Source organism: Ctenocephalides felis, unplaced genomic scaffold (genome assembly GCF_003426905.1).
Source record: "Ctenocephalides felis isolate EL2017-DRISC unplaced genomic scaffold, ASM342690v1 CF-g0.4_SCAFFOLD_00845, whole genome shotgun sequence".
In the NCBI taxonomy this organism is placed as follows: domain Eukaryota; kingdom Metazoa; phylum Arthropoda; class Insecta; order Siphonaptera; family Pulicidae; genus Ctenocephalides; species Ctenocephalides felis.
The window spans coordinates 69421296-69438850 of record NW_020536999.1 but is presented as its reverse complement, the minus strand read 5'-3'; positions in this window follow the sequence as shown (position 1 = coordinate 69438850).

Here is a 17555-nt window from a genome sequence, read left to right as displayed (position 1 = left end):
ATGTTTTCTGTATAATAGCTTATTTGAAGAATGCAGCATTTAAATTAATGAAAAAAATTTTCCGCAATAAATTGATCTGAACAATGAACCAATGCTTTTTCTCTATTGTATAAGACTTGGCAATTACTAGATTCTAGTACGTGAGAGAATAATGCAAGCATCACGTGGAATAAATATGTCAATTAGTGTGGTCAACGTATAATATTAATAACTTTTTTATGTTACATTTAATCTAATTCTTTTCACACAATAGCTCTTTAATAATATGTAATTCCATCTTACTGTCGTCCAGCATGTTTTATAGCATGTCGTGTCATGTCATGTCAAGTCGTGCCTTGTCCAATGTCAACATAGAAGACACGGCCTCCGAAAGCATTTAGTTTAGACAGGAGCTAATTTGTAACGATATGTTGATCAATGTTTTGTGATGGTAACATGATAGGATTATAATTGACATTTTGATACAGAATAAAGAAAAACATGTGTTTTTAATTATTTTACAACTTTGTTATGCAATATCGTTGTATGGTGATGATGGATTTATACTGGCTTCTATATTTGGTTTGAAGGTGTCCTTCTTTCGGAGTGATGCTGCTATTTAGAATATATTTTAGTATTTTACCTTGGCACCCTAACTGGATCTCTAAAAACACCTGTAAATACACGTGGATGTCAGTAGACAATGAATACATAAGAATGAAATCCAGGATTATTACTAATTGTAATTGAACTTATATCAAAACTTAATCCATTTATACATTTTTATGTTCATGACTGTATTGACATACAAAAAAGGCTGTAAGATTTTTACTTTTTGGACCTCAAGAAAATGTCATCCTTGGACCCCAACAATCATTTCGTAGGTCAAGAATAGGGTTGGTGTACGATAGGGTTGAAAGTAGAAAGAAAGTAAGAAATTATGTGAATTTGTCATTACATTATGGCGTTGCAAATTTGCGATTTTTTTCGATTTCGCCTTTCGATTTTGTATGTTTAAATGTTTAATAAAACAGTTCTTTGTCCACAAAAGCCTTCTTAGTTTTTGTCCAGCACGATATGGATCTCGTGCCGAATGCCGTTACTCTGCTTTTCAAACTGGACTTTCTTTTTGCGAAATTTATTGTACTGAATGATACTCGATTCACGTTATCGTTTTATTTTATTTCAAAATATGAGCAAATAGAGTCGTATACTACTACAGTATTTAATAAACATCGATCAAATCACTTTAATTATAGTAATAAACTTAATTACAGCACTCGCAGGCATGTGATGCTTAAGAACAGTTGTCAACGGTTTATGAAATATCATCTCGTTGTACGGTGATAGTAGATACAATCGGTTTTTTTTCTATTTTATTTTTTTAAGGTTTTTTTTATTTATGTATCATTCACAATATTTTGTTCAAAAATATGTGGAGCACGAACATCTATCATCAAGAAATAATAATTATTATTTTTTGAATAAAGATATTCTTAAAAATTCAAAAATTGTATGGAACTGTACTTATTTAGAGGAGGTAGGAGCTTATTGTAAAGGTTTTTTTAAATTAATATATCTTGAGATCTACTAATTATATTTCTATGGAATAAAAATGAATAAATGCTGTAAATATTCCCCTACAGAAGAAGTAAAATAATTCCACAACTGTTGTTCATTATTTCACAATTAATCAATTTTTAGACAGAGTGTGGTGTTATTCCATTGTGGTGTTACAACTTATTCCATTTAAAAGCCATTCGATGTATCTCGATGAGGAATAGCATTTCTCAGTTTTGTTCGACGATCGGCTGAGCCGTTTCTTTGTAAATCGCAGAAAAGTGAAAAATGTTTCTTCCACGTTTTAGTCCGCAATTCTGAATCGATTTAAAAATTCAAAAGCGTTCCAATTGGTTAGGAATCATGCTGATTAGTTTTTCTTAAAGATCGGCCGGGCCGTTTTCTTGTGATAAAGTGTTAAAAAAACATTTTGACGATTTTTTTGAATTTTTTTTTGATAGTAGATACCATAGTCTTATAGATCATTTTACAAAATCAAAAACTATTCGAAAGATATTAGTTGGGAATGATACTGAATAGTTTTAGGTGAAAATCTACCGAGCCGTCTTCTTGTAATTAACTGTTGAAAAAAAAATTTAAGTCGATTTTCACTGGAACTTTTTTTGGCGATATATATCATGGTCTTATAGAACATACTGAAATATTGCGGCCTTACGACAAGTAGTTTAATTTCAAAGATTCATCAAAGTTTGAGAAAAAGTTTTTCGACGTTTGTTAAAATTGAAATTTGACGATTTACTTGGTATAAAGATAGAGTAGTTGGTCTTAATGAACATACTAAACCATTAAAGTCCTACGGAAACTGGCCCAATTATAAAAATCATTGATTTTTTAAAATTTGCTTTTAGAAAATACTCCGACCGGGTTAACGTGTTCGATTTTCAATAATGTGTAATAAATCCACTTCGAATACTTTTAACCATGTAACTTGCCTCAAAGCAAAATACCAATACCAACTAGGGGGCGTTCATTAATCACGTGAGGTTTTTAGGGGGAGAGGGAGGTTTGACAAAAAATCACGAAATATCACGTGGGGGAGGGAGGGTATGGTAAGATATCACGTGTATTTATTTTTTAACTTTTGTTAAAAAAAAATTCAAACGTTTTTAAAAAAAAAGAATCAAAATTTTTAGATTTTTCACGTAACTAAAAATACACGTGATGTTTGGTGGGGGAGGGGGGGGTTAATTTTGAAATTCACCGCGTATCACCAAGGGGGAGGGTGGGTCCAAAAATCTTTAAAAACTAGCTCACGTGATTAATGGACGCTCCCTAGTTCTAATTTTCTGTTATTTTCATTATTTTTTATAACGTACATTTTTATTATAGGGATTACTCGTCATGGAGAAGTATAGTTATTAGTTAGAGAATCACATCTCCTTAAAAATGACATGAGAGCCAAAATTGTTCCACTAGAGTTTTTATCTGTCGCACTATCTGCATCAGCTTCAGTATCAGTCGCAGTTTGCTCTCCATCCTTATCACACATCTCAATAAAACTGCTTCTTAATAATTATTTTATCAAAATAACGTCCATAAGAATAATTTAATCGTGCAATACGATACTCGTGGTTCATTATTTAACTGTATATCTGTATTGCATATAACCTTCTCGGCAAGTTTCTCATTACCCGAGATAAGAGTGCGGCGGTGCTACAGCTACAGCGTTTAATTTCCGATTGTGTTGTGTTTATCAACAATGTTAAGAGAAAATGAGCTCCTGCATTCCACGTAATTCGTCGGAGGAACAACGACATAACAGATGCAAAAAAGTGGAAGCGATTTTTACGCCATGAACTTATATCTTCTATATTTTACAATATGTTTGTATAGATTTAGATTTAGATTTAGATTTATTAGATATACAATTCACAATTTTACAATTAAATAACAAAACAACCAAATATAAAATACAAATAAAGGAGTGCTAAACTAATTTAATTTTGAGTCTTGATTTTATGAAACTTGATATTACGTCTTCGTTTAGAGCATCTTCAAAAGTTGAGGTCCTGTATATCCATTAATTTGCAGAAATTATTTAAAAGTTTAGAAGCTTTTCTGAAAAAAAAAAACAGTATCAGAGACGAAGAAAAATATTTCACAGCTAAGTAATACTCAGTTATTGCCAAAAATTGCTGTATTTGTAAGATATCACATATAATCAATAAACAATTAAGATATGAAGGGGATGGTACCACTGTATTTCTTGAAGTCAAAATTAGTATACTCAGAAATGTCATAAAAACTGTTGGCTTTTGTAAATTAATCAAAACGTTGTGGAATTTATGATTGCTTAGTTGACGTATTTGTAAAGGTAATAAATTGAACAGTTGAATACCAAAACCATCAATTGAATTAAAAGTAGTATTAAGCTTAAAAGTCGATCCTTTGATAGTTCTATTTCTTGTGACATAGTGGGAATCAGACATGGAAGATAAAGTAAAGTACTGGGTTATTTTTCATAAAGAGAAGTGTAATAAGTAGGAATATGTTAGGAACGGTAAGAATGTTATATTTCTGAAAAAAATTCTATAACTGTTGAGAGAGAACATGATTCTTAGCGTTCTTTTCTGAAGTTTGAAAACATGTTTTAAAGATGCTGAAAAACCCAAAATTGAATGCCGTAGACCAAATGCGAGTAGAACAAATACAATATAAACATGCCAATTTATATAGTAGTTGTGTACGGCATTGATTATTTAGTAGTGTCAGAGCTCTTCCACAACACATATTGTGGTAACAAAAAAAATCAGTACAATTTATTTGATTGTACTAATTCTGTTTCCATAGAACGCGCCACTAAAATACCTAGTTTGTAAGTTAAATCCCAGTTTTTTACATCTTGTTTTCCATATTACACGGTACTTACTCACTCGCCGCGTTCTAAGAGGGTTGACTGTATACCTACCTGAGAAATTGTTATCTTCGTGCACCTCGGTACTTGGCATATCCAACGTGTTATTGAATCACGCACAAGTTAATTGTGCTTTCATTTACAGTATTGGACAATACGATAGGTAATGGGGTGTTAATTTGAAAATGAACATGACTTGACTTTGATTAAGGTAACCATACGTTCCAGATGCCGGAGCAATCCTGGATCACCTTGCGTTAATTTTTCTTTTAGAAACATTTGTCCCGCTTTCAGATTTATTTTTAACATCCCGTAGGGTGTTATTGTAATGGGCCAAAAATCTAAATTTAAAATTTTTACATTTCTCGACGTTTTGAAGGTTTCTGAACATTTTGGCATACCTCAGAAAAATGGATGTGTGTGTGTATGTATGTATGGATACAAATTTCCAGTCACGTTTTCGAGCGCACGGATCAACCGATTTGAATGGTTCAAAACACATTCGATTCCTATTGATAGGGAGAAGAGCTGATTAGTTTTTGGCAAAGGCAGGTCCAGCCGTTTTGGAGATACGGAGCAAAGAGTGCAGAAAATAGAAATCGAGTTTTTGTTAGAACTAAGTTTTTAAGAGAACTAAGCGTCCAATTTAAATGATTCAAAGAACTTTCTGCTTGTCTTAACAAAATAATTGATTTTGGAAAAAAAAATTTGTTTGTTTTTTTTTTCAAAAAAATTTTTTTTTTGTATATCGAAAATAATTCAGATTTTATTTTTAATAATGACTATAGTTCTAATATATTTTAAACAAATAATTTCAACTTTGCAATTCAGTTTATATAATTCTTATAAATATTAGACAATGTTACAATATTAATTATAATCTATTTGAAAACATTCAGTATTCCTCGAACATTTCGTTACGGTACGGGAAGTTCCAGCAATTTGCCTTAAGGCACGATGCCATACACCCCACTAGTTCCGGTTTGTGTCGTAAATTTGAAAATATTCCAATTTTTAATATTTAATTACTGAAAGTCATATTACTTACGATAATTATGCGGAATTTTATACAATGTGAAAAATATTCATTTTGGAGAAATATAAAAGATTTTGTACTGAGTAATTTTGATTAAGAAACTTACATTTAAAGTAACACAATATTATTAAATTCTGAAAATAGTGTTAGTTATATATAATATTTAATAAATAATGATTTTAAAATTCATATTTAGGTTATGTGATTTCACTAAAACCAGCTAATGTAGTATAATAACATAGTAATATAAATCAATGAATTGCAATAATACTACATTTGTTAATATTTAATTTGTGGAAATGTGTTATGTAGAAGTAAACACGTTGCAGATATAGACATGTAAAAATGCATTAAAAAAATCTGTACATTTTTAAAAGTCGACCTTTCATCGCAATATATTATTTTGTTTCCATTCATCTCAAAGCCAACTCGAAATTTATGACCAACTTGTGATGCCACAAGTTTTTAATATTCTGTTGCGATTTTTTCTATTTTTTTTATACTGTAAGGTCGCTCAAGTCGTACCACTACCTGTAATTGTGTATTTGTAGTAGTAGTAGCGTAATAAGTGTAATTTTAATTAATAAGTAATCTTTTTGTATAGCTTGTACAGTACACTTTTTGTCTACCTAGATTTTTGTCTCAATTGTAAGCCTATTATGACAAGGATATGATCTTGGCATTTTTTTTACTAATGTGCTTATTTCAAAATTGTGTAGGCATAATTAAATTACTCGCACTGGTAATAAAGAATGTTTCATTCATTTTTTGATGGGGCTCGCCTGTAGGTAAGCGGTTAAGAGCGACGGAACTTGTTTCAGAGATCCCGGGTTCGATTCCCACTTCGAGCAGCCTGTTGTCAGGCAGCAGTGACAACGATTTTCACTTGGAAATATAGATAGACCAATAAAATGTCAGCCCTATTAGATTAATTCTAATAAAAATCAAATATGCCATTGGATAAACCATTGGGTTGCCATATAAAGAAGTAAGGAGAAGTTTTAGCCCAACAGCTCATAGAACGTAAAGTTCTGATTGCTGTTCAAAAAATAATAATAAAAAAATTTTTTTTTGATAAACACAAAAAAATAATTAATATATGCGTATAATTACAAGTTATATTAAGCAATAGTGCTCACGACCGCAAAAACTAACAATGAAAGAAAATACTTTTGTATGGGTTATCAAACATTGCCGTTTTTTTTAAATATTGTTAAAAAATATCCTAACTTTACTGGTTTTTGAGATATCGGTTCTGGACCTTTTTACCCGCGGTCCTTTAAGCCCCTCTCTATCTACCCTACATACTTCGTTTATTCTCATTATGTTGTTGGCCCTCAGACCATATTATTATTATTACGGAAAGCGGTCGACCGGGCAGCGGCGGGCAGAAACGCGGTGAGCTATTCGTCCAACCTCGAGAGCGCGGGTCGATGATAGGTCAGGTTCGCGATCTCGAGTAATATCAGGCAGGCAAGAAGCATCGTTTATAGAGTTTTTAGCCTTTCCTAGAACGTACAGATCATAAGGCTGCTCTTAGTTAATCGAGATGAACTTGTGTAGTAGACGAAGAGCTCAATAACAATTCAGAATGAAAACTGGATACGGTATTATAATACATTGCCACCGATTTACTTACCACATATAAACAAGAATTTACATTTAAGCTATTCACTAGTTATAACATTTTGAACAAGTGTGATATTGCCGTAATGGGGCATCCATCTCGTCAGAATTAGAGGGTGACAAAAAATCAAGAAAATTACGTGGGGAAATTTCAATCGGAGTGTGAAAAAAAATCATTTTTTTAAGTAAAACTTCTTTTAGGCGCGACTAGGGTGTAAATCCGTACAAATGCAACGGAAGTCCATTACGCCCGAACTGTTCGTCATTCGCTCTCGGTGAGATCATTTCTATACGGGTCGATTGTGATTAGTCGTCGTGTATGTGAATAGATCTCTGTCGTTGTATGCGTACCGGCATCATCGTTGTATGCGTACCGGCATCATCGTTGTATGCGTACCGGCATCATCGTTGTATGCGTACCGATATCAACAAGGAATCGGCATAGATAAATAAACATTTTGAAGTTACATCGTAGTACAAATCTTGATTCTGAAGTCTGAATTAGATTTTACCCTGTTCCTTAAAAATAATACAACAAATTAAATATTTGAGCCATGTACTAAACGTAAGTTTATTGATTAGAAATTATTTCTATATTATTCGTAGTTTCTATAAATCTTTGAAATTATTAAAATGGAAAACATTTTTTAGGCAAAACACATATTACAGCTGTTCAAAGAATGAGATTATATCGCCAGCGAAAAAGTAAAAAATACAAGCAGTCAATGAATGTGTGTTAATTTTAATTACATGAAGTTCTTCAAACACAATTATTACATGATGAGTGAAGTTACGAAAACATTTGTTAGGCGTTGTTTAATATAATCCACTGTGTGAACGAATATTATAGAATTTATTATTCAGCAATTACTTCATTTCTCTAATGAAGGTTCATTTCTAAATGCTAATTACAATGACAAACCGATCATGTCGTATTTGAAGTATGACTTTAATTACATTGTTTTTAAGTATTATACATATTTTAATGCTATTATAAATATATAATTAATAATTTATCATTATATAAATATGTATTACGGTTGACACTAATAGATTTGTACATCACGAGTGTTACTATATTACTAATAAACATTATTCAAAATTGTTATATGATGTATTTATTTTTACTTAAATGTCATCTTGTACAGTGGCAAATATGTTTTACTTCAGTCGCGAGTGAACCTTACGCGCACTCTTTTTTTTTAAATTTGATGATTTTTCTAGATATATACTAGTAATACGCTTAATGTTTGGTGGGGGAAGGGGGTTAAATTTAAATATCATCACGTATCATCAAGGGGAGGGGCCCCAAAAATCCTTAGAAATCAATCACGTGATTAATGGACGGCCTCTAAAAATACGTTTCTTGTAAGACGCGCCGGTCTTCTCGAAAACTATTGCTCTAAATTCTGCCCACGATTTGTGGAACATGTTTGCATAATAATTAGGTATTGGATCAACTAATTCCCTTATAATGGCGCTAATTTATTGCTCCTTTGCTATTCCATAAGCTCTCAGTTTACGAGATGAAATCAATTACGGTTCGGCAGATTGGCGCGTACGGAAGAGATCGGCCGAGACCGTTACCGTATGGAATAACATAACCGTTTATGCATTATAAACCGTCACGTACTGATGTATTGATATATCATGAACACTTTTTATGAACACCACCACGGAGTAAAAGTTAATTTCATTATATCATCTTAAAAGCTTATGTTACATTTAATTATATATTTTAGTTTATTGTACCTAAAACATTTTACATAATTAACTTCCCGTAGGGTAAGTTATTGTAATGGGCCGAAAATCGGAATTGAAAATTTTTACATTTCTCGACGTTTTGAAGGTTTCTGAACATTTTGGCATACTTCAGAAAAATGATGATGTGTGTGTGTGTGTATCTATGTATGTATGGATACAAATTTTCGCCCACGTTTTCGGGCGTGGATCAACCGATTTGAATGGTTCAAAAACATTCGATTCCTATTGACAAGGAGATGTGCTGATTAGTTTTTGGCAAAGGCAGGTCCAGCATTTACGGAGATGAAGAGCAAAGAGTGCAGAAAATAGAAATCGAGTTTTTGAGAGAACGGTGAATGATCTAAAAACATTCAATTAGTAATGATTAGGAGAAGTGGTTATTAGTTTTTCGCAAAGGCAGGCCCAGCCATTTCGAAGATACGGAGCTAAATGTACAAAAAATGGCAGTTTTTGAGAGATCTAAGCGTCCGGTTGAATTGATACAAAAAACTTTCTGCTTGTCTTAACAAAATAATTGATTTTGTTTTTTTTTTTTTTTTTTTAATTTTTGGTATACCGAAAATAATCATATTTTATTTTTAATTCTGACTATAGTTCTAATATACTTTAAACAAATAATTTCAACTCTGCAATTCAGTTTATATAATTCTTATAAATATTAGACAATGTTACAATATTTATAATAATCTATTTGAAAACATTCAGTATTCCTCGAACATATCGTTACGGTACGGGAAGTTCCAGCAATTTGCCTTAAGGCACGATGCCCCCACCCCACTAGTTGAAATTTTTGTTTTGAAGTGAAAAGTATTGGTTCAAATGGTTTAACTGGTATTGTTTTATTCTGAATTTGTCTACAGGAATATTAATTTAAATATTCTATGATGGACAGAAATGTGTTGCTCAATATTTTTGTCTTGCCAATTCATCACAACAAAAACGGTCGCTGGTTGTTTTTTTTCTCTTCTACGTACTAAAAAATATGAGGAAGGATATGGTTACACATACCATTTCTTCTATTCGCCTCAGTACTGTCTGTGAACATTTGCGATTTTTTTTTCTTTTTTTTCATTTGACCAAAAAATCGTTTAGGAAAAATTTGTCTTTTAAAAAAAAAATTTTTGTGCGCCATTATTTGTCTTTTAAAAAATTATTAATTCAAACCTCGACTATCATTTTCAAACCTTAATTTCTTTGTGAATTTGTAATGCTTGTTTTAAAATGTTTTACATTTTTTGTGTTTGTTTAAATGAGATTTTATAATAATTAAAATTCAGCATGTACCTTTTTTTATTTTGTTCCCCGATAATTTGAATAGTCATTGAAAAATATTTTTAATTGGATCGATAGAATAAATTTGCAAATAAACAAATTATTTTATCAAAATTTTATACCTGATATTTTATTATTACAAAAACTATAGCCTTGGCCGCTTTGCTTTATTTCGCGAGTACCACCTTAGTAGGAGAGCTGGTGGGTGTTAAATGTAATTAACTACTAATTCAATTGAAAATGCAATTTTTAAATATTATAAGAATAAAAAATAGGATTAGAAAATTCGGTTAAAATTTACACTAAAATTTCGGTTAAAATTCAATACTTGAATGAAAATTGAAAGAACACGTGTTAACGAAAATTGCCTTACTCGTATTTTTGGAATGTTTATCATGCATATTTTATTTAATCATGTTAATTTATTTATTTATAATTTCATTGTAGCAAAAAAACGTAAAATGTGTTTCAAAACAATTATTGATATTAATTTATTGAAAATGGTATTAATATATAATGGTTTTTGATAAATAAGTATAGTGCTTTTGATTAATATAAGTATTGCTACTACATCTATTTTGTGAAGTTATTATACAGAATCTGCAGAATTACTCAGAAGGAATAAGTAAGAGGGCGTCCATTAATCAAGTGATTAATTTTTTGGACACCTGCCTCTTCTTTGGTCATACGTGGTGATATTCAAAATTTCTCCACCTATCATAACTCTTATTTTAGTGCCTAGAATAAACGTTAAATTTTTGAATTTTTTTAAAAATATATTTTTTTAATTCCGGTAAAAAATATATTCACGTGATATCTTACTAAACCTTCCCCCCCACGCGATATTTCATTATTTTGTATCAAACCTTTCGCTCCCTTTTAAGCCTCACGTGATTAAGGGTGGCCTAAGTAAAATGTAATTGTCTATTTGTATAACTCGATGCTAATTGTAAATTAACATATCGCAGAACACGGATAAAATTAGCTAAAACATTTATTAATATCAAATTTAATATCCTTACTTATTTTTGGCCTTACAGATATTACGACTTGAGGTGTATCGGCGATCCGTTGCGTACAAGAAGGCGAGCCGAAGAGCCCATGCTGTTCGGCGTGCAACGGTAAACGTTGACCCGGGCTCTCTCGCACTTGGAGTCAATGCTGCTCGCGCCCGATCAGCCATCGGACGACATGGGGAAGGTGACAGAAAATAAAATGAGATAGCAAAAGTTACCATATACCAAAAAAACTAGTGGTGTATGGAAGCGTGTCATCGGACGACATGAGGAAGGTGACAGAATACAAAATGAGATAGCAAAAATTACCATATACCAAAAAAACTAGTGGTGTATGGTAGCGAGTCTTAAGGCAAGTTGCAGGAACTTTTCGCACCCTAATTTACAATTTTTAAAAGCTTTAATTTTTCATTTAAAAAATTAATAATTTTTGAAAAGAATAGATCTTCGGATAATTTTGAAATTTTCTTATTTTTAACTTCCCGAAGGAGAAGTATATGTTTTCATCAAAAAATCCGATTCGCTAATTTTATGTTTTCTCGACGTTTCAAGCCATTCTGAATCGAATGAGACCAAATTTGGAAAAAGTATGTGTGTGTGTGTATGTGAACAGAGTTTTACCGTAAATCGACGTTTTCTCGAAAACGGCTGGGCCGATTTAAAAAATTTAAAAGCCATTCGATGTATCTCGACGAGGACTATCGTTTGTCGTTTTGTGGGACGATCGGCCGATACGTTTCTTTATAAATAGCAGAAAAGTGAAATTTTTTTTGTTTTAGCCCGCAATTCTGAACCGATTATGAAAATTCAAAAACCGTTCGAAAGATATTGATTGGGAATCGTGCTGATTAGTTTTTGGTAAAGATCGGCCGGGCCGTTTTCTTGTAATGAAGTGTTTAAAAAATTTTTTTTCGACGATTTTTATTATTATTTTTTGACGGTAGATACTATAGTCTTCTAGATCATACTAAAATATTACGGCCCTACGACAATTGGTTTAACTTTGAAAATTCGTCAAAGTTTGCAAAAATTGGTATCGTTTCTTTTGACATTTGTCAAAATTAGACTTTTCATCGACGATTTCTCAAAAACGCCTGAACCAATTTCAGAAATTTAAAAGCCATTTGATGTATTTCGATGAGGACTATCGTTTGTCAGTTTTGTGCGACGATCTGCCAAGCCGTTTCTTTGTAATTTGAAAAAAAAAGTGTTAAACTTTGCGTCCACATTTAAGCTTATCCTACCGAACCGATTTTAAAAAATCAAAAACTGTTCAAAAGATATTAGTTGGGAATGATACAGATTAGCTTTAGGTGAAAATTTACGGAGCCGTTTTCTTGTAAATAACTTTTGAAAAAAAAAATTAAGCCGATTTTTATGGATTTTATGGCGATATATATCATGGTCTTATAGAACTTACTGAAGTATTACGGCCTTACGACAAGTAGTTTAATTTTAAAAATTCATCAAAGTTTGACAAAATGAGTACTTTTTTGACGTTAGCTAAAATTAAAATTAGACTATTTATTTGATATAACAATATAGTACTTAGTCTTAATAAACATAGTAAACCATTAAAATCCTACGGAAACTGGTTCAAATATAAAAATTGTTGATTTTTGAAAAGTTGCTTTTAGAAAATACTCCGAGTTAACGTGTTCATTCGTTTTCAATTATGTGTGATAAATCCGCTCATAAATTAATTTATTTTTCATTGATTAAGTCGATTATTTACACATATCGGGAAGTTCACGTAGCTTGCCTCAAGGCTAAATACCAATATCAACTAGTTTTTTTAAATTCAATTTAAAAAAATTGCAATTTTTTGAGATTTTTGAATCGCTATTCAAGTTGGTTGATTCATATTGTTGAAAATGTGGAGGACATTTTTTTGAACTATATGGATGAACTTTAAACATTATAAATCTTGGTACAGAACACAAAGAAATGGAAATTAAAATCTCTATAAAATAACTACTAATTTCACGGGCATATGTCTAAAAACTTTTTTACCTCCAAATGGCATTCTTTTTACATTTCTTAACTCGATCTCCGAAACCGCTAGACCTGCCTTGCCAAAAATTTATTCAATTCTTCCTTCCGGGAAATATTTTTGAATCATTCTAGTCAGACTCTCCATTCTCTCAAAAAGTGATTTTTTTGCACTTTTACTCCCATGTGTTCGAAACCGCTGGTTCTGCCTTTGCCAAAAACTAATCAATACTCTCCTCATCAATAGGAATCGAATGTTTTTTGATATACACAATTTTTTTATTTTGGTTTCTTTGTGATCACTATAGCTTACCCTACGGGATGTTAATCTGTAATGAATATAGAAATAGTCAAAACGAAGTATTGATTAATAAGGATCTACAATATACTTACAAATAAAATAACTAAATTATTGCACATTGCAAGTGCGTTTCAATAAAACAAATTCCTAAAAAAACTTGTTTCTAAAAATATATACACACTTATGATGAGAATTCTTAAGTTTTATATTGTACGTTCGATGGTTTTCTTAAATAAATTTGGCTATAATTGTATAATGTTTAATTACCTATCATTTTAGTGTCATCTGAATATACTTAGAAACGGTGATAAGCTTTGAATTTCCATGTAATTATATTTTATTCTGAAAAAGTTTCTCAAATGTATTCATTGCTATTAATAAAATGTATCGCGGACCTTTCTTAGAATCAATTTAATACCATTTGGGAATTCTGCATAAGGAACCATAAAAATATGATATATGTATATATACATACGAACATACATACATATATATGCATATACATACACAAACACACATATATACACGTAATTTGATATGAAATTCAATACAGTGACAGTGACTGACATACATGTCCCATTTTTCTTTTTGATTTGATCTAACAAGCAATTCGAACTAATTTGTAAGTACATATATACATTTGCAAACGTATCCATAATTATTACAGTTTTTTAGAACAATATGTAATTCAAGCTTACAGAACTTTTTGTCTTTCTATTCGGTGAATGATCTAACCATCTTTCATTTTAATTGATATTTGTTGAGGCGTGAGATACGCGATTTTGATATAAACTGTGTCTGTAAAATACACCAAATGGTCAGATGTCTGATTAATATAATTTACGATTTTGATAGCTTACGGTAAGATAATAAATAAATAGTTGATGTATGATCTTTAATTTGCAACAATTACTCTAAGTTCCGTTAATCGCAACTGTTCAAGCAAATTTATAAAACGAAGTAATCCACACCTTGAAACAGGCGAACTTTACAACAATATTACCACTCACAAATCAACTTCCACAGCAAATCGCATTGATATTAAGAAACTCGTTTATATATTATTATCAAGACTGTTTCAAATAAAGCTATATGTAGTAACCAGAGCAGGAGGTGAAATTTATGATAGTGCAAAACGCCTAACTGCACATTAACCTTCGAAGAGAATTAACCTCCTATCATCGAAATAGATTACAGTAATAAGGGAGAACCATGTTTCTTGTAATAATGATAAATTTGAAATTATTACCAGTTCTATTCGAAGGCATTCGTATCTGGATTGAGTCGTAAATGCCAGATAAATAAGTTTGGTATTTCCATAAATGGAATTTGTGATTGAAATTCCTTGGGTAAACATACTCTTATGTTTCTATTCTTTTACCGTAAGATAATAAGGACTAGCTGCTCCCTAATTGTCTTTGTGAAATGTTTAACTACACTCGGTAGTTAAAAAAAAAGTCATAAAATTGACACAATCAAGAATTGAAGTTCCAGGTGCAATGCACCACTAGTTTAGTTTACTTGTTCATCGTTACATCGTTCCTTGAAGCAAATTGGTGCAATTTCCCGTACCGTATTTTAAAGTTTTTAAAAGCTTAGGAAAGAAAAAAATTTTTTTTTTTTGAATATTTGAAAATGTTTTTTGAAATCTGAAATTGTTTGCTTTGAAATTGCTTTCCGTAGGGTAAATTATAGTAATGGGCCAAAAATCGAATCGAACGTTTCAGATGTTTCTGAACATTTTGGCATACCTCAGAAAAAATTATATGTGTGTGTATGTAGACAACTTTTCGTCGACGATTTCGGGCGTATGCATGAACCAATTTGAGAAATTCAAAAAGCAATCGATTCCTATTGATAAGCTGAAGTGCTGATTAGTTTTTGGCAAAGGCAGGTCCAGCAGCTTCGGAGATATGGAGCAAAAAGTGCTAAAAATGACAGTTTTTAAGAAAGTAATGATTTTAAAAATCTTTCTGCTTGTGTTGACGAAACGATTTATTTTCGGGAAAGAATTATTTTATTTAATTTTTATTTCTCAAAAAAAAATTGAATATTGAAAAAAAAATTCGGATTTTAACTCTAATTCTAGCTAAAGTTCTAAACATCACTTAAATACTTCAAATAAATAATTTTCCTGTAATTCAGTTTATTTAATACTAATATCTGAATATTTTGGCATACCTAAAAAAATGGATGTATGTGTATTTTGTGTGTCCGCAATTTTTCGTTCACGTTTTCGGGCGCACGGATCAACCGATTTCAATGGTTAAAAAACATTCGATTCCTATTGATAGGGAGATGTGCTGATTAGTTTTTGGCAAAGGCAGGTTCAACCGTTACGGAAATGCGGAGCAAAGAGCACAGAAAATATAAATCGAGATTTTTATTTTGAATCTAATTTTAAAATTTTTGAAATTTCTTACAAGTTTTTGATACTCATTTATGTCGGTTGATCCATACTGTTGAAAATATCTGATTTTCGAACGCCAAATAGCATTATTACTGAATCTCCGAAACCGCTGGACCTGCCTTTGCAAAAATTTAATTAATTTCATCATTAAAAGTGAAATGTTTTTTGATTCATTCTCTCAAATACTTGAGTGCCATGCACTTTCCTCTGTATATTCGAAACGGCTGAATCAACTTTTGCCAGAAAGTAATCAGCACGAATCCCTATCCATAGGAATCGAATGCTTTTTGAATAATCCAAATCAATCAAATTATTTTGAAAACATTATTAAACACGCTTACATCCGTTTGTTCTAAGGTATGCCAAAATGCTCAGAAACCTATGAAACGTAAAGATATGCAAAAATTTTAATTTTCGATTTTTCAACAAGTCTCATTCAACAAGTATCATTGCCAATTTTTTCATTCGTGTTTTAATTCAATTGAAAGTGTTTTCATAAGATTTTCTCCGTTGTCCATACAAGAAACTGTTAGAAACTGACTGACTAACTGGCATCGGTGAAATCTGTCCTGTCTGGTTATTTTGCATAATTTCTAGAACGTATTGTTTACTCAATGCAAACGCGGCGGACAAATAGAAAATGATATGAGCAAATAATACATACTACAGTAACATTGCAATTCTTATATGATAGATATATATGGGTAGAACGATGATGCATATATGGGAAATAATAGTAAGGGAGCCGAAGAAATGGAAAATTTGTGTGGAAAATCAAATCGCGTCCAATGATATCCATTAATGAGCTACAATTTTGTAATGGACATCGTTGGACAGAATATTCACTATTGTTTAATACAAGTCGCTAACATAAAAAATGCAAAGAATGCAAATATTCAAAGAAAATACAACAAAAATTGTACTATTTAGTAAAGAAATAGAAATATATTCTTGCAAAAACAAGTCAAATGACAAGTTTTACAACAATTTTCATTGAATGAAAATTCTAAATTTTCAAACATTACAAACACAAAGTAATATTATCACTCTTATCCTTGTTCGTGGGTTTGTAGTAAGAGATTTGGCTTTGAAAACACAAGATTTCAGGTTAAATTTCTACTTCGGACAGTCTGATATAAAGCAGTAGTGATACCGAAATGGAAAAAAGAACTATTATCAATAAAAAAGCCTTCAGCTCAAAACATTTTTTAACTTCCTTTGGAGAGTACGTTATAGTAATCGCAAAAAATTGAAAATGAAAATTTGTATATATCTTTACGTTTCAAATGTTTCTGAACATTTGGGAATACCATAGAAAAATACTGTATGAGTGTGTGTGCGTACGCGTGCGCGTGCACGTGCGAATACAAATTTTTGTCGACGATTTCGGGAACACGGATAAAAAATATTGAAAAAAAACACTTGATTCGTATTGATGGGGAGACGTGCTGATTAGTAGTTGGCACAAGCAGGTCTAACCCGTTTCGGAGATACGTGGCAAGAAATACAGTTCGGTTCAGTTCTTGAGAACAGAGCGTCCGATTTGAATGATTCAAAAAATATTTCACTTGTAATAACGAAATGCAGATCCAGCGGTTTCCGATATACAATAAAAAAGTTGAAGATGTCATTTGGTGGTCAAAAATGATTACTAGACATATACGCATCAAAATATCAAATGTTTTATAGAGATTTGAGTAATAGGTATAAATTGTGTTCACATT